Source organism: Ochotona princeps, chromosome 8 (assembly GCF_030435755.1).
Source record: "Ochotona princeps isolate mOchPri1 chromosome 8, mOchPri1.hap1, whole genome shotgun sequence".
In the NCBI taxonomy this organism is placed as follows: Eukaryota; Metazoa; Chordata; class Mammalia; order Lagomorpha; family Ochotonidae; genus Ochotona; species Ochotona princeps.
This window is the reverse complement of record NC_080839.1, coordinates 1,586,844-1,605,658: the sequence shown is the minus strand read 5'-3', so window position 1 is coordinate 1,605,658 and position 18,815 is coordinate 1,586,844. Positions and strand designations below refer to the sequence as shown.

The 18,815-nt window shown below is 45.0% G+C and overlaps 2 protein-coding genes and 1 pseudogene across 2 annotated transcripts in view; 1 reads left to right on the top strand and 2 right to left on the bottom strand.

Moving 5' to 3' along the window:
• Nucleotides 1-398, bottom strand: part of LOC131481039 (COP9 signalosome complex subunit 7a-like) — a 32,810-nt pseudogene extending 32,412 nt beyond the window's left edge.
• Nucleotides 1-18,815, bottom strand: part of LOC131481044 (zinc finger protein 260-like) — a 242,443-nt gene that overhangs the window by 43,115 nt on the left and 180,513 nt on the right.
• The window catches only part of LOC131481038 (zinc finger protein 793-like), a 390,937-nt gene that overhangs the window by 254,968 nt on the left and 117,154 nt on the right, over nt 1-18,815 (top strand). The gene's annotated exons all lie outside the window — the stretch shown is intronic.

The following is an 18,815-nucleotide window of genomic DNA, read 5'->3' as shown; positions in this document are numbered from 1 at the left end:
TTGTTGCAAGAGAGATGAAACTGGAAGTGATAAAATCAGGAAAAAGTATAAATAGATCTAACATGCTCTGTGTGTGTGTATATATATATGTCAAAAACTCCCAGCTGCACTTTGAGTGGTGATTATTACAGACTGAGAAGAGTGAGGCCTGGGGAAAGGAAGGAGGTAGAACAGGGAGCAAAGAAAGTGAGACAGAAGGAACAAGATCCAGTGACCCATCCCAGTGTGTGGTGACTACAGTTCACAACAGGATAAGCTTATGCAGAGAACTGGAAGGGAGCACCCTGTTTACTGTAAAAGCAAAGATACATGGAAAGCCTGGGCACCTGGTTTACTCAGCTTAGGCTGTATATGTACACAAACACTGCACTGTACCTTGCAGCAGTATTCAAGTACATCTTGACCAAAATTCTGTGGAACTTTTAAAATCAGAGAATCATCCATTCACAGTAACAATATTTTAAAAAATTCAAACTGTCCCAATCCACACAGTATAAAAGACATTCAGTACTTCTTAAATTATTTACTGAATTTTTGTTTTTTAAAGTATTTATTCATTTTCACTGGAAATTCAGATTTACAGAGAGAAGACAAGAGAGAAACATCTCCCATCCACTGGCTCACTGCCCACGTGTCCACAACAGCTGGAATTGAGCTGATCTGAAGCCAGGAGCCAAGAGGTTTTGCTGGGTCTCTCATGCACATGCAGGGTCTCAAGACTTTCAGCTGTCTTCTACTTATTCCCGGGTCACAAGCAGACAGTTAGATAGTAATCGGAGCAGCTGGGACAAGAACATGTGCCCTTATGGGATCCTGACACATGCAAGATTAGGATGGTAGCAACTAGGCTATCATGCTGGATTCTCTCTTTTCCCAAGCAAATGTAATCTTACTTTTATTTTTTTTACCTTTTATTATTTCATTTTATGATGATTTCCATAGGCCTTGGGATGTTCCTTACCCCCTCCTTTTTAACTACTTAAAAACAATTCATTTATTTGCTTAAATGTGAAAATTACACAGCAAGAGCCACAGACTGAGATCTTCCCTCCACTTGATTATTCCCCATGTGGCCACAAGAGGCAGCAAGGTCCAGGCCAAAACCAGGAACCTCAATTCTATTCAGATCCTCCACAGGGGTGCAGGTGTCCACGGAACTGGGACATTTTATTCTATCTTCCAACACCTGAGAAGGGAACTACATCAGAAAGTGAACATCCCATTACAACTGATGCCTCTCACATTCTTTTCAACAAATAGTAGAGAAATTGATCAAAATGTACGTGACTTTGGATGTTGAGTCATTGAGAGAAAAGTGTTTTAACACCAAATGATGGTATAAACATTTACTTTCTCTATTCTGATTCCTTTTTTTTTTTAAGATTTATTTATTTTTATTACAAAGTCAGATATACAGAGAGGAGGAGAGACAGAGAGGAAGATCTTGCATCCTATGGTTCACTCCCCAAGTGAGCGCAATGGCTGGTGCTGTGCTGAACCAAAGCCAGGAACCAGGAACCTCTTCCAGGTCTCCCATGCGGGGTGCAGGGTCCCATGCATCTGGGCCATCCTCAACTGCTTTCCTAGGTCACAAGCAGTGAGCTGGATGGGAAGTGGAACCGCCGGGATTAGAAGTGGTGCCCATATGTGATCTGAGTGCATTCAAGGTGAGGACTTTAGTGGCTGGGCCATGCCGCCGGGCCCCTCATTCTGATTCCTTTTAACATATAAATCTTTATTCAAAATGACACTACCAAAAATGAACAAGATTGTTGCTCTTGATACTAAGTAAAATGAATGACAAAAATTACACACAGCCTATAGGATAAATGAAAACAGTGGGGACTATTTCTGAACTTCTCAAGAAACTGGAAGTATACCTGAATTTCTAAAGAATTGAGACAGCATTATTTACAATTGTTTTGAGATTATCTGCAAATACACTTAACAGTCTCTAGAGAAACTACTCAAGGAAAAACCTAAAAAATATATCCATGATATCCTAATACAGGACAGAATATGCAACCGTCTAACATATTTAGTTAAAATGAGGAGATGTGGGCGTCTAGTAGAGTGGATGAGATACTGCTTTAGCAGACGCTCACCCTACATTGGACTTCCTGTGTTTGTGTTATGGCTCCACAACAAATTCCATCTTGCTGCAAACTCACTCTCTGGATGCAAGCAAGAAATTTCTCAATATACAAGTTTTTGCAACTTCTGAAATGGACACAGATTTAGTTCCTGGCTTCTGTTTTTGGCTTGACCTTATCACAACCTTGCAAGAATTTAAAGAATTAAGAAGCCGATGGTCCATCACTCTCTCTCTCTCTCCATGACTTTTATAAATGAAATATACAAATAAGAATTACTTTTTAAAATATTAAGAGAAAAAGAATTGCAAAATGAAAATTGGCATGAGGGCCAGCGGCATGGCTAGTGGCTAGAGTCCTCACCTTGAATGTCCTGGCATTCCAAATGGGCACCAGTTCTAATCCCGGCAGCTCCACTTCACATCCAGCTCCCTGCTTGTGGCCTGGGACTGTAGTTGAGGACGGCCCACAGGCATGAGACCCTGCACCTGTGTGTGAGACCTAGAGGAAGTTCCTGGTTCCCAGTATCAGATCGGCACAGCACTGGCCGTTGTGCTCACTTGGGGAGTGAATCATCAGATGGAAGATCTTCCTCTCTGTCTCTCCTCCTCTCTGTATATCTGACTTTGTAATAAAAGTAAATAAATCTTTTTTAAAAAATTGGCATGGATGTTTGGTGCAGCTTTTCACACATAATTTTGAGGACCACATGCCTGTTCCCAGTGATTCTAAATAGAGCAGCACATTCTTTAAAGGAAAATCTCATAGGAAGGCAAAGGAAAGTACACACCAACTGACAGTGATGAGTACAAGTTAATACAACAGTGTAACTTCTCAGTCAGTGGGAACTGCTACTCAGCAATGTGATTAGAGATCTCAGTTAAAACTACATGAAGAAGAAAAAGTCAAGCCAAATCCTAGAGAAACACAAAATAAGCATACATGGAGGGAATGTTAGACTGCAAACATTCTACCCTCTCCTTGCTTCATACACCATCAGAATTAATCCCGTCTGTAACATAATATTGTCCTACAGGCAAAACAACTGCAATGCCGGCTAAGATAATCAAATGGGAAATATTTCTGTTAAGGTGAAGAGCTCCAAGGTGAAAGATCATTATTTCAAAAGAAAAAGAAAAAAAATCATGTGAAAAGAATAGAGGTTCCTCTTGATGTATAGTTTGCCTGAATTATAGTTTTTATGAAATAGTGAATTTGTGTAATAGTATAATAGGAGATATTGTTGAATTTCTGTTTATACATTTAAATTCATATATGTAATGTTTGTTTTATGGATTACAATCTGAATTTCTAAGAAGCATGTTGACTTTTGCAATAAAGATGCAATATGGAATGGTTCACAATTGGAAAAAAAAAGATGAAACTATCACAAAATTTCAAAAAATTAGGATAATTTCTGAACCACTCCAAAACTATTAAAAAAACAAAACAACTGGAATGAATTAGCACGTGAGAAATGAAACCAAGACAAGTACTGTCATCATATCAAAAACTAAAGCAAAGGCCAGCATTGGGGTATAACATGTAAAGCTGCCAACTGCAACACCAGCATCCCATATGGAATCAGCTGTTCCACTTCCAGCCCAGCTCTCTGTTCATCTCCTGGGAAAAGCAGTGGAAGATCATCCAGGTGCCTGGGCCCTGATCACCCAGATGCAAGCCCTGGAGGAAGATGCAGGCTCCAGGACTCAGCTGGGTCCAACACTTGTTATTTTAGCCACCTGTGTAGTGAACCAGTGGGTAGAAGATCTCTGTGTCTTTTTTTTTTAAGATTCATTTATTTTTTTATTGCAAAGACAGATATATACAGAGAAAGTATGAGAGACAGATATATCTGCTGTTCGCTGATTCACTCCATAAGTGGCTGCAACTACCGGCACTGTGTCAATCCGAAGTTAGGAGCCAGGAGCTCTTCTGGGTCTTCCATGGGAGTGCAGGGTCCCAAGGCCTTGGGGTGACCATGACTACTTTCCCAGGCCATTAGCAAGGAGCTGGATGGGAAGAGGGACTGCCGCGATTAGAAGCAGCGCCCAAATGGCTTGCCAGGCGCTCAAAGTAAGGACTTTAGCATGTATGTCAAGGCACCTGGCCCTTTTTCTTATTTGAACTCTCACTTGAACAAAAATAAATAAGATGAAAGAAAGAAAGAAAGAAAGAAAGAAAGAAAGAAAGAAAGAAAGAAAGAAAGAAAAGAAAAGAAAAGAAAAGAAAAGAAAAGAAAAGAAAAGAAAAGAAAAGAAAAGGACAAGACATATCTAAGATCTATTTACCATACCATATAACTTAAAAAATATTAGTTTAGGAAATCACAAACATCATTTATCACACAGTACTATGATTTAGTCACCTTTGAGGATGGAAGATCAAAGAGACCGGACTTCAATTGACAAAAGATTTTTTCAAAATGCTTCTCTGCAAAGGCGTTGTGCCACCCCAGGCCTCTGCCAAGCACAACGCCAGCACCACATGCTGCCCCTCAACCTTGCAGCAAAACTCGCAGGAAAACAAGGCTGTTTGTTCTAACTGCTGGAGTCTGTGCTGCTCTGGTGTCAGCAACAAGAGAACTGCCCCAGACCCTTAGGAGGAGCTTCACTGAGGACTGAGCTGCGGGCTCCAGACGCTGTGGCTCAAATCAAGAACTTTACCTTTACATAAAGAAAAAGGAAATCCTGCCCAACATGAAGGTCGAACTGTCCCGGGCACTCCCCCCTCCTCACTGCACAATGGGTTCAACTGGGAGGCCTAGTGTTCAAGGTCAGTGCTGCAGAGTGAGGACCCCTAGGGCCCCCTCCTGGCCCCCGCCCGCCCGCCCCGGGGCCTCAGGAGATGCTCTCACACACTCACCCTTCCCAGCTTCTCACGAGTCGGGGGTCCTGCAGAGGCTCCTGCGGGGAGGGAGCTCACAGGGCAGCACTGGCTCAGCCACCTGCGCCTCTCCACTAGCACAACCAGCAAAGTGGCTATGGCGGCGCCCCACAACAACCTCCCGCCTGCTGCCACAGGGATGCCTGCGCGTGCCTGATTGGACCGCTCCCACGACTACGCATGACGTCACAATGCGCAGCCAATCACAATCACAAAGCTAGAAAAGCAGTGAGGAAGGATTCTGGAGGGAGGGGGAGTGAGGGGCGGGGCTATACCTCAGCCTGGAAGGGACCTCCTCTCTTGCAGCTTGAGCCTTCCAACAGCAGGGGCCGCTGTCGCCTCTCACATCAGTCCACCTCCTGGCCTCTCCTTCCCTGTGGGCTTCAGGTTCAAGTCTGAAAACACACAGAAACAGATCCTAGGAATCTGCAGGCGAACCTCATTGAATGTTCAATAGATTCTGAGACTTTTCTTCTCTACAATGGCTTTTTTACCAATTAGTTCATTTGACTTTTTTTTAAAGATTTATTTATTTTATTACAAAGTCGGATATACAGAGAGGAGGAGACACAGAGAGGAAGATCTTCCTTCCGATTATTCACTCCCCAGTGAGCGGCAATAGCCGGTGCTGAGCCAATCTGAAGCCAGGAACCAGGAAACTCTTCTGGGTCTCCCACACGGGTGCAGGGTCCCAATTGATTGGGCCATCCTCGACTGCTTTCCCAGGCTAATTCCCTAATTTCCCTAATTACACATTCACAACAATGTATAAGAGACAAACAAGAAGAGGGCTTGTCCTGATTCAATCGAGCAAAAGAAAACCTGCAGTGACATATGTAATTCATATTATATTTCCTATGTTACATTATAATATGTTTTGTTATATTATGTTATGTTATGTTATGTTATGTTATGTTATGTATTTTTGTAACTTAGTTTCCACAACTTATGGCTTTGGTTTCTGTTTTTAAACATTTGTTTTAGTGATGTTTTAAAATTTTTTCTTGGAAAATCAGATATACAGAAAGGAGGCATGACAGAGGACAATCATCCATCTGCTGATTCACTCCATAAGTGGCCACAATGGCCAGTGTGGGGCTCCTGCAGGTCTCCCATAGGTGTACAGGGTTCCAAAGCTTTTGGCTGTCCTCAACTGCTCTTCCAGTCCACAAGCTGGGAACTGCATGGGAAGCAGGGCTGCTGGGATTAGAACTGGTGCCCAACTGCAATCCTAGCACATACAAGGTAAGGACTTAGGCCTTTAGGCTATTACCCCGGCACCTATTTAAATACATCTTACTCCTTAGTATTACAGAAAATCCTCTCATAATCTTGTGAACGATTACAAGTTTTATGAAAAATTGTGTTTATATTCCAGAAATTGATTATTTACATGGCATTTCTTTCTTAATGACTTCCAATAATTTATTTTGATATTTAGTTATTTAGTGGAAAGACAGATTTACATAGAGAAGGAGAGACAGAGAGCAAAGGCTTGAATCTGCTTGTTCCCTTCACAAGTAGAAACAACAGCCAGAACTGAGTTGATGAGAAGCCAGGAGCCTCATCCAGGTACTCCATGTGTGTGCGGGGTCCCAAGGCTTGGTACCATCCTCGACTGCTTTCCCAGGCTACAAGCAGGGAGCTAGGTGGGAAGTGGAGCTGCTGGGTATGAACAGGCACCATTACGGGATCCCAGCACATATGCAAGCAGAGGATTTAGCAACTGAGCCATCATGCCAGACCCCTAATTTTTGATAATTTTGTTAATGGATTGCCACAATGGCTGGTTTTCACTAAATACAACACAAACTTGAGACTCTAATTGGATCCCCACCTACTGTGCTGGTTTATGTGACATGTTCTGTGTTTCTTCCTGTGTTTTAGAAACTTATCCAAGCCTTCACTGCCTCCTCATGTCTCGAGCCCTATATGCCTGTAGCTGGGCCTAGATGTGTATATCTCAGACCTTGTTCCTGGGACTACAGGTTTTCTGCAGTTTCAACACCTCACATGAATGTGACCTGTGCTCATCCTTGCAGTTTGTCATTAAAGAAATCTATCATTTGTGCCTGGCAAGTGGCCTAGTGGCTAGAAATCCTTGCCTTACACTAGCAAAGATCCCATCTGAGCAATGGTTCCAGTTCTGGTTTCCCCACTTCCCATCCAGCTCCCAGCTTGTGACCTGGAAAAACAGTGGAGGATGGTCCAAAGCCTTAGAACTCTTACCAGCATGGAAAACCTGGAAGAAGTTCCTGGCTCCTGGGTTAGGATCAGCTCAGCTCTGGCTTGTGCAGCCTCTAGGATATTCCTTGTGCCTACAGCATAAGCCAGCTGCCTGTAAAGCAATATTATACAATCTGATCAATAATCAATGTTTCCCTCCACCCTCTCCCATCTGTAAATCACACTGTGCTCCACCTACTTCTCACAACCCACTCCTTCCTTCACGCTCCTCTGTCTGAAGTTCCCCAGCTAGCTTTCCTCACTGAGAATCTGAGCAGCCACAACCACTTCTCCCCCTCCTCCTCCCTCTTCCTCTGCTTGAAACTGCAGTTTTTCCAAGCTTTAAGCATTTTCCTTTCTCTTTTGTATGCTTCAGCCACACGCAATCCTAATCCAGAGGGATGGGGTACAGGAAAAGCTAAGTAACATCTACTGTCAAACATATCAAAATGTTACGTTGAAAGCTTGTTCAGTAACTTGCTAGAACAGAGCCCTCCAAAAGCAATGAATATTCAACCAGAGATTTCTACACCTTCAATTTTGATTTAGGCCCTGGCATATTGGTCTAGCGGCTAAACTTCTCACCTAAAATGCAATAGAATCCCATAGGGGCACTAGTTCTAATCCTGGAAGTCCCGCTTCCCATCCAGCTCCCTGCTTGTGGCCTGTGAGTGCAGTTGAGGATGGCCCAAACCCTTGGGACCATGCACCTACGTGGGAGACATGGAAGAAGTTCCAGGCATCTAGCTTCGGAATGGTGCAGTCCAACCATTGCGGTCACTTGCGGAATGAATCATCAGACAAATCTCTGTGTTTCCTCCTCTCTGTATATTTGAGTTTGCCATAAAAATAAAATAAGTCTTTAAACATTTTTTATTTGAGATAAATATTGTTTAAATAAAAACATAAGAATAATTAGCCTCTTGTGACGTATGAACAATGTTTGTTCGTGATTAAATACAATTCTTTGCTTTTTTTGTAAAACATTGATTTATTTTTATTGCTAAGTAAGACACAGAGACAGGAGGAGAATCTAATCTGTACCCTTTTATGTAAACAGATTCTGTTGCAGTCAGATAATTTATGCCTTCAAGGCATTCTTGACAGGCATTCAGAAATTCATAAGCTTCAAATTCTGGCACTTTATTTAACTTCTGTAACAAGATAAATATTGGAATTAGCACTTGTTATTTTTTTTAAAGATTTATTTTTTTTTATGACAAAGTCAGATATACGGAGAGGAGGAGAGACAGACAGGAAGATTTTCCATCCGATGATTCACTCCCCAAGTGACTGCAATTGCCGATGCTGCTTCGATCCAAAGCCAGGAACCAGGAACCTCCTCTGGATCTCACACATGGGTGCAGGGTCCCAAAGGCTTTTTGCCATCCTCGATTGCTTTCCCAGGCCACAGCATGGAGCTGGATGGGAAGTGGAGCTGCAGGGATTAGACTCGGTGCTCATATGGGATCCCAGCACATTCAAGGTGAGGACTTTAGCCACTAGGCCACGCTGCCAGGCCCTTGGAATTAGCACTTGTAAAAATAGTTTAGGCAACTTGTGAAAGCCAAGTGCAAATATCCTTTCCTTGCACATGCTGGGATCCCATATGGATGTCAGTTCATGTCCCAGCTGCTCCACTTCATTTCCACCTTCCTGCTTGTGGCCTGGGAAAGCAGTAGAGGATGGCCCGAGGCCTTGGGACCATGCACTCATATGGGAAACCTGCTGAAGGCTCCTGGCTCCTAGCTTTGGATCATCTCAGCTCTAGTGGAGGCTGCCACTTGGGGAGTGAACCAGCAGATGGAAGATCTTCCTCCATGTTTCTTATTATCTCTGAAATCTGACTCTCTAATAGGAAGTAAATAAATCTGTTTTGAAAATAATATTTTTATAATGCACTTTGAAGCATGTATAAATCTCTGTGATGTTGAAATCATGTGAAACAAAAATGTGTACATGTATACAATATGCATTTAAATTAACTTCAAAGGGCTGAAGTAATATATACACCTATTCAATGTAAATTTTGAAAGGTTTATTAACAGGTACACTTTTAGACAAGTATGATGAGTCTCTATATAAAGTTCAATAAACCAACCAGAAACACAATTGTGTTGTTCTCAGTGCTGACTGAATGACTGGGCTAATTCTCAATTCCAACTGAGAAGTATGCCTGTGGCTCTGACAGAACCCAGTATTAGCTCACAGCACTGCTGTGGAATCAGTCACCACCCAGCTGGGTCACCAGACCAGACACTGCCCTGCCCACATCTTACCATTGATGCTGAACAAGCAAGGCAGTGGCCCAATGATGGCCAGACAAGTGAAAGGCCAGGGGCTGGGAGGAGGGGAATCCAGGAGATCCCTGACACTGATGGATTAGAAGTTTGAACATCCTGTTCTGCATGTAATAAGTTACATCCTAAATGTGATTATAAACAGCAGTCGGGCATGGCGGCGAGTCCTAGTGGCTAAAGTCCTCACCTTGAATGCGCCGGGATCCCATATGAGCACTGGTTCTAATCCCAGCCTCTCCACTTCCCATCTAGCTCCATGCTGTGTCCTGCGAAAGCAGTCGAGGTTGGCAAAAAACCTTTGGGACCCTGCACCCACGTGGGAGACCCAGAAGAGGTTCCTGGTTCCTGGCTTTGGATCAATGCAGCATCGGCCATTGCAGTCACTTGGGGAGTGAATCATCGGATGGAAGATCTTCCTGTCTGTCTCTCCTCCTCTCTGTATATCTGACTTTGTCATAAAAAAAAATCTTTAAAAAAAATAAGCAGCAGTCAAGTGAATGATTTTCACCACAGCCTCTGCCTCTTTTTGGTGCAAGGCTGCCTGCCAGTGCCACTGTCCTGGTAGCTGGTTTCCCCTGGAAGGTGCCAGCGACTTCAACCCCCAGGGACCATGCCAGTCACTTCATGTGCAGGCTTGCTCAGCAGCTGAGCGGCTCACCTCTAGGTTGCTGTCCCTGAGTGCCATTCCAGGATAAAAGTGTTTGTGCCTAGGTGCCCAGTGACCCTAAACCTGCATGCCAGCCCTTTCAGGGACAGCTGGGCTATGCTGGCCCACAGTGAGTCTCTACAATGAACCCTCCCACAAGCCATCTGCACCATGGCCAGGTGGTCATGGCCAGCGCCCCAAGTGTGCACAGCCGCTGCTGCACCTGTCCTGGGCCAGGACAGTTTTGCCAAAGTCTCTAGGCAGGCATCAGGCCCCACTCCCTCAATGAAGAAAGCTGCAATCAAAGGACTTCTCAGCTATATATTCTAAGGTCTAGACTTAACAAAACACAAGCAAATCAAACTCCTCAAAGTGGTTAAGGAGGAGACAGGACACAACTGCTTAACAGGGCCACTGTTGCTACAGGGTTTCTCTAAGAAGTCAGAAATGACTTCACATCTCCGATTTCGCAAACACATTTTTTTTTAAACTTCTGCATGTTCAGAATAATTGAGGCTTCACTTCCTTCTGCTGCACAAAAAAACTAGACAAGGAGAGGGACAAAGGTTTCAGTAAGGTACCCCAAAGTACAAATTCCCAGATCTAATTATGTTCAAGGTAAGTAAATTGTCTAATTTACTAGGCAATTCCATTTCTTTAACTGTAAGTTAGGGATATCATCAAAATATTTGATGTGGTCATGGGCAGGGTGAATGAGATAATACAAACAGAGTGTTTGGCTTGCTGCCTGATTTGCACTAAGTCCCTTTTCATCATCTAATTTATTGCTGTGTTTCCAGGGACAGGCACTGTGGCACACCACATACAGCTGCCAGCTGCTTGTGGCACCCACTTCCCATATGAGCACTGCTTCAAGTCCTGGATGGTCCACATCTAATGCAGCTCTCTGATGTGCCTGTGAAAGCAGTGGGGAATGGCCAAGAGCTTGGGCCCTGCACCCATGGGGAAGGCCCTGAAGAAGCTCCTGAATTGATGCTGAACCAGCCCTGTTTCAGCCATTGCAGCTGTTCGGTTTGGGGAGTGAACTAGCACATGGGAGACCCCTTTCTTCATCGCTCCCTTTATTTTTCCAAATACAAAAACAATTGAAAAATTCAGGGCCCAGCATGGAGGCCTAGCAACTGAAATCATTACCTTGAACATATGAGTGATGGTTCTAATCTTGGCAGCAGTGCGGGCCAGCCCAAAGCCTAGGGATCCTGCACCCATGTGGGAGACCCAAAGAAGTTCTTGTTCCTGGCTTCAGGTTGGCTCAGCTCCAGCCATTGCAGTTGCTTGGGGAATGAATCATCAGATGAAAGATCTTCCCCCCTGTCTCTCCTCCTCTCTGTATATCTGACTTTGCAATAAAAATAAATAAATCTTTTTTAAAAACTCAAATTTTAAACAAAGGCATCTTTTTAAAATATGGAAATCCATGGAGTTTTTCATAAAATCCATTTGCATAAATTTCCACACACTGCGTCATATGCATACACTTAAAATGCAAATGAACTCATCATTATCTTCTTCATAATCATTGTTGAAGTATCGATGTATATTATTTTGTTGACCACAAGCTAAGGAAAGTAGATATATTCCAAGGGCCAAAGTCTTAGGGATTACTTCTGCTATTTAACAACTTACCCAACTGGGCTCTAGCATGTGGCCTGCTGCCACCTAGAAAAACAGGCTTTTGAAATCCCAGTATTCTTTCTGCATTTCCTGTTTTGTTTTTGCTTGCTTGTTTCAGGTTAACTGTATCATGCCCATATTTCTCCAAAGAAACAGAGTAAAAACCTCTAGAATGAAAAGAGTTCATTCCCCCATTCCACATACAGAAATGGCATCTCCTCTGCATACCATGCACTAAGGGTTACCAAATGCACAAAAAATGAAAACCTCAGGTATAGCCAGGTTTTATCTAGCCACCCTGTATCTGAATTTCAAAATGTTGGGCACTCACTAGTATTTCATAAACATGCAAGTGTTGGAAGACTAATTTAGTAAAATTCTCACTACCAAGCCCACCACCTCAGCAATAGTGGCTCAAGTACTTGTCCTGCAAGCAGCAAATCCCATATGGGTCATGATCATGTCCCAGCTGCCCCACTTCCCACCTAGGTCCATACCTGTGGCCTGGGAAAACAGTTGAAAATGGCAAAAGCCTTGGGACCTTGAACTTGTGTGGGGGATATAAAAAGGTTCCTGTGTCTGGATCACTTCAACTCTGGCCTTTGCAGCTACTTGGAGAATCAACTAGCAGATGGAAGACTTTTGTCTCTGTCTCTCCTCTTTTCTGTAAATCTGACTTTGCTAAAAAAAATTTTTTTTAATCTTAAAAATAATTCTCAATACAAAGAACTTACACTTTTATGAGAAATACAAATCTTTAAATACACCTTGAAATGAATTTGCACAAAATCAAGAAACAAGAAATGTTATCATTTACCATCAGGGTATGTGACCCAAAAAGTCAGTTGCTTTGTGTCACAGTTTCTTCATTAAAACAGTACACACACACTCTCTTACTGTGTTCTCATTGCACTGAAGTGATGCAGCCAAAGGAACTCTGGGAAAAGCTATCACCATGCTGTTAACATTTCCTACCCCTAAACTCTGAACAAATATCTTTATATATTATTCATCCTCTAATATTTCATTTCAGTAAGAATATATAGTAGCTGGCACTATGGCATAATGTGTAAGGCGCCATCTGCAGCACCAGCATTCTATGGGATGCTCCACTTATGATCCAGCTCCCTGCTAAGGTACTTGGGAAAGCAGCACATCAGGGCCCAAGGACTTGGGTCCCTGCACCCATGCAGGGGACCTGGAAGAAGCTATGTGCTCCTGGCTTAGGACCAGCCCAGCTCTAGCCATTGTGTTGATTTAAATGGAAAGTGAACCATTAGATGGAAGACTCTCTCCCACCTTTAGTCTCCCTATGTAACTCTTGATTTAAAAATAAAAGAAATGATTTTTGAAAATCAAATGTTTTCAGAGAGCTCTGCCTTCCACACATTCCACCCTAACCTGTAATAAACAAACTCAATGCAAATAATTTGGGCCCAGCACAGTGGGTCAGTGACCAAATCCTCACCTTGCATGAGCTGGGATCCCATAGGAGTGCCGGTTTGTTTCCTGGCTGCTCCACTTCCCTGCAAGATTCCTGCTCGTGGCCTGGGAAAGTAGAAGAGGAGGAACCAAAGCCTTGGGACACTGCACCAACAGGGGAGTAAAAGAAAAGGCTCCTGGCTTTTCTTTTTCATTGAGGTCACTTGGAGAGGGAACCAGGGGACAGAAAATCTTTTTCTCAGATATAGAGAGAGGAGGAGAGACAGAGAATAAGGTTTTCTTTCTGCTGGTTCACTCCACAATTGACCACAATGCCTAGAGCAGATAAGATCTGAAGCCAAGAGCTAATTTTTAGTGGCAAGTGAGATATACAGAGAGGAAGAGAGAGAGAAAGAGGGCTAGAGAGAGAGAAAAGAATCTTCCACTCCTCTAGCAGCTGCAATGGCCGAAGCTGAGTTAATCCAAAGCCAGCAGCCAGAAACTGCTTCCTGGTTTCCATGTGGGTTCAACACTGCAAGGCTTTGTGCCATCCTTGACTGCTTCCCAAGGCCATAAGTGGGTAACTGGATGTGAAATCCAGCACCCAAAGTATAAACTGACACCCATATGAAACCATGGCACATACAAGTACTTTAGCCACTAGGCTACCATGCTGGATCCTAAACAGTAATCTTGAAGAAAAATGAAAATGATTTGAGGAAGCACACAAGGAAATGGTCCACTATGAGTTAGAGTCAGAGAGTGGCCTGAATGCATTGGGGGAGAGCTCAGCTCCATCTTCCCACCCAGACAGAGACTAGAAAATTTTACACCAGCAGTTCTCAAAGTTTCCCTTACACTGAAAAAAATAAATTAAAAAATCCCAACTTCTCAGATTATCAAAACTTGACATGTGATTGAAGAAAATATCACTCATTTTCCCTCCTCTCAGAAATTGTGCTGGAATTCTGCTACCCTGGTTCAAGCTGATGCCTCCAGCACTGCCATCCCACATCAGAGCACTGGTTTGAGTCCTCGCTGCTCCACTTCCCATTCCAACTCTCTGAAAATGCTTTTGGGAAATTTCCCTGCACCCACGTAGGAGACCTACAGGAACCACCTGGTTCCTAGCTTTAGCTTAGCCTAACCACGACTATCCTGGTCAACCAGGGAGTAAAAGCAGCTGATGGAAGATCTCTTTCCCTTTCAAATCAATCAATCTGCCATGCCTTCAGTGGAGGGTCCCTTGTTCCCTGTACTGTGACCTCCACAAAAGTGCAGGTGCCCACCAGCATGGCCTGAGGTGGTCCAGGGTCAAACCCTGTGCTGGATCACAGCAGGCTGTGGGATGAAGTCACACAGGAAATGGCACCAGGAGTCCATCTTGCAAGCACCACCAGAGTAAGGGTGACGAGTCACCACATCCAGCCACGCAGAGAGACAGCAAAGACAGGGGCCATGGAACAAAAACAAAGGACACTACACACAGGGACGCTTGACCCACTTTTTAAATTATAGCACTGATGTTCAGGGGTTATAGTAGAGGGGAAGGGGAGGAGTGGGAGGGAAACAGCAGGACCCCTGGAATACTCCAGTCCCTGACCAGTTGGGAGGAGCAGGGGGTAGATGGAAGCAGGCTCTACCACTGGAAGAACCCAGTCCCTAACTTGGCCCTGAAAAGCAGGTGCGGTAGGGATGTGGGTGATGCATGGTGGGTGCAGGGCAAACAAACCTGACTCTGGAGCTGCATGCTCAAGGCTGTGAAGTGCTGTCTGAACACGCCTGGCCCTAGATCAGCAGTAGGGGGCAATGGTGAGGGAGGGTTAGATGTGCGTGGAGTACAAGTTGAGCCCACCTGATCCTGGAGTGGCTTACAGGCAAGCTAGGAAACAGGGGTGGGGTTAAGGGGAGCAGGGTTGTAAATGGAGTACACATATGTCAGGCTGGGGGCTCAGGGGATACTAGCTAAATGTGCAGCAGTGGTCTATGGGCTGCCTGGCAGGGCAAGCCAACCTTACCCTGGAGTGGAAGGTGGGCGAAGAGCCTGTTGGGGGTGCAACATGACTGGCAGAACCCACCTGGTTTTACAGCAGCAAGTGGAGCAGCTGGGCAGGTGTGCTGGGGTCTTGGGAAGAGTGGGCCTGGCCCTGGAGCATTGAAAGGCCTAGAGGTATAGGGGTCATCAGAATGACACTTTTGGCTCTGGAGCAGGTGGCAAACAGGTAAAGGGAGCGAGGGTACCGTCCAAGCTGCCCAGGCTCTGGAGTGGCCATCCTGGGGCATGATAGAGGTGCAAGACAGGAGGCAAGCACTGGCTGATTCTACCTGCTCTTGAGATACCTGCAGCAAGGAGGGTCAAGTGGGCTAGAGACAAGGTGTCTCTCGCCAAGCAAGCCTGTCCCTGCAGCAGGGGACAAGGCAGGAGTGCTAGGGGAAGTGTAGGTGCTGGGGGGGTGGTCTACTGTTGGAATGTAGGCAGAGTGTGGTACATGAAGGCTGGGGTCCATGTATTCTGGCCCAGGAGGCCTGGCTCTATCCTGGACAACAGGTTATTGTGTCAGGTGTGGTGGGGGTGCAGGGGAGGCAGAACCAGCACAGGCTACCGAGCGTGACAGTGGCTGGTGGGCAAGAGGCTGTCTGAAGAACTAGATGGCCGAATTGGCCTGGCCATAAAGCTGTGGACCAGGCAGGTGTGTTACAGGATTATTGGGGATATAAGCAGGGGGTGGGTGCAGCCTAACAGCCTGGGCCTGATCCAGTGCTAGCAGGTTGGCAGAGTATACCTGCTGTGGGGCAGGTTGTTGTGGCAAAGATGACCTAGCCCTAGAGCAGCCTGCAGGGTGACAGGGTGGGCTGAGAAGTTGGTCAGGGGACACTGACAGAGCTGTCTTGAAGCAGGCGAGGGCAGCTGTGAGCACATGGGGTGCTGGCTGAGACCACCTGGCCCTGGTGCAGTGGGCTTGTGGGAGGGGGTATGCTAGAGACTCACTGTGGGGCAGCACAGCCCAGCTGGGCCTGGAAGGGCTGGCATGTGGGTTAGGGTGTTGGGGACGCTGTCAGAACCTCATAAGCCTGCAGTGGCATGCGGGACAGGCTGGCTACAGATGCAGCCCACAGTGGCTCAGCAGACAGGCCTGCATCCCTGCCTAAGTGAGCAAACTGGAAATCAAAGCACCAGGACATGACAGAGAATGAGCTCTGGGAAGCAGCCTACTTACACTTCACAGGGAGACCCACACTCAGCAGCTTCCCCACATTCCCAGGCCTTGGGGATCACTCTCACTGAGGACACAGTGCCCAGGGGGGCTCACTGCACTGACTTAGGGAATCCTAAGCAGCCAGAAATGTGACAGTGTGGACCTGGGAACTCCTCACAGCCTGTAGTGTCTCCTCCAACATTTAGCTCTCTGCTGCAACCACATATTTAAGATCAAGTGAAGGCTGTGGCCTCTGTGATTTTTTTTTTTTTTTAATACCAGATGTGTTCTGTTTGCTTAATACCAATTTGCCACGAACAACTCATTACAGAACAATTCAGTTATTTCATCATTTGCAATTAATAGAGGCCTCAGGGTCAATGCTCTATCTCTATACACAGATGCAGGTTAATGTTAGTGAACAGCAGGTGTCAGCTCTTTAGGGTCCTTTATCCCCTTTAAGAAGTTATGTAGGGGGCCCAGCGCAATATCCTAGCAGTTAAAATCCTCCTCCTGCATGGGTCGGGATCCCATGTAGGTGCCAGTTTTAATCCCAATGACCCTCCTTTCCATTCAACTCCCTGCCTGTGGCCTGGGAAAGCAGTGCAGCACAGACCAAAGCCTTGGGAACGTGCACCTATGTGGGAGACGCAGAAGAGGCTCTGAGCTCCCGGCTTTGGATTGGCGCAGCTCAGGCCTTCGCAGTCCCTTCAGGAGTAAAGCAATGAACAGAAGATCTTCATCTCTGTCTTTCCTCTCTGTGTATCTGCTTTCAAAAATAAATAAATAAATAAATAAATAAATAAATAAATAAATAAAAGAAATTTTTAAAAAGACTCTTATCCCAGACATTGAGCACAAATGATACTTTTCAGTAAACAAATCAAATACACTCATATTTTTTATTACCCTTTCTGCCACCAGAATTAGACCACTGCAAATATTCACAGAAATAACTTATGAAACCAGTCACAAAAACGCTCACAAATTGAGAAGTGTGTAGGCCACCAAAATTTCACCTTCACAAAGATTCTTCTTGGTACAAATTATCCTCTGACTAAACCAACTTGTGGCTGCAAAACGAAACTGCTGTGTATACCAAGCTCACTACCCTAGGATTTACCTGGGCCTTTGCCAAGGTTTTACTCCCTAGGTAGCCAAGGCTGAGAGAACCCAGGGCACATCACATCAATCATTTCTCTAGATGACATTAATATGTCACCAAGGAATGGAGCTCTGGATAGGTAAAGAATATATTAATGCTCCAAGGGGTTATCTATATAAAACAAATAGACCATTATAGACGCCCTCCAGTTTTAGGGCATCAGCTGCCATTCTGAATGGTAACCCACAATCTACTGCTATCTTTCAGGGGGAATGAGTGAGAAAGAGGATAAGATAGCCATGTTCGGTTGTTACAAACCATTTTGAAACTCAGACACACAAAATGAGTGTAGTGAGGACCACGTAACTGTTTGAGGGATCAAAAGCTGAGGGGTTTCGAACAGCTTCATTTAGTATTTTCCTTATTTACTGGGCAGATTTTTTCATCCACTCTCTCACTTCCCACATGCCTGCCACAGCCACAAGACCAAAAATAAGTCGGGCCCGGCGGCGTGGCCTAGCGGCTAAAGTCCTCGCCTTGGAAGCCCCGGGATCCCATATGGGCGCCGGTTCTAATCCCGGCAGCTCCACTTCCCATCCAGCTCCCTGCTTGTGGCCTGGGTAAGCAGTTGAGGACGGCCCAATGCATTGGGACACTGCACCCGCGTGGGAGACCCAGAGGAGGTTCCAGGTTCCCGGCTTCGGATCGGCGCGCATCGGCCCGTTGCGGCTCACTTGGGGAGTGAATCATCGGACGGAGGATCTTCCTCTCTGTCTCTCCTCCTCTGTGTATATCTGGCTGTAATAAAATGAATAAAATCTTTAAAAAAAAAAAAAAGACCAAAAATAAGCCAGGTTTTTCACACTGCTACCCAAGCCACTGTCTGCTGCCTCCCAGCCTGGGCAGTAGCTGCACACTGCATTTGCACAGAACTGAAACCCAAGCATTCTGATGGAGACACAGGAGTCCCAATGTCATCTTAACCACTGTCACACTGTGCTGTGTCAGGTGGGCACTCACTGCTTTTCTCCCACGCCTACTGTTCACAACAAACAGTTCCTCCAAAGACCTAATGCTTATTTTGTGAGACATAAAAAAAAGAAAGAAAAAGACAATTTACTGAATTGTATCTTGGAGGAAATAATGACTCCTGTTGCGATTTTTCAGGATAGAAAGCAGCACTTGGCATTGAGGCAAGAGTTCTGGACATTCACAGATTTATTCCCTGCCTTAATGCTCTCTGTTGAGCCTGATTTATTCCCTCTGAAGAGCCCAAATTTAGTTCCAGCAGAAAAAGGGTCAATA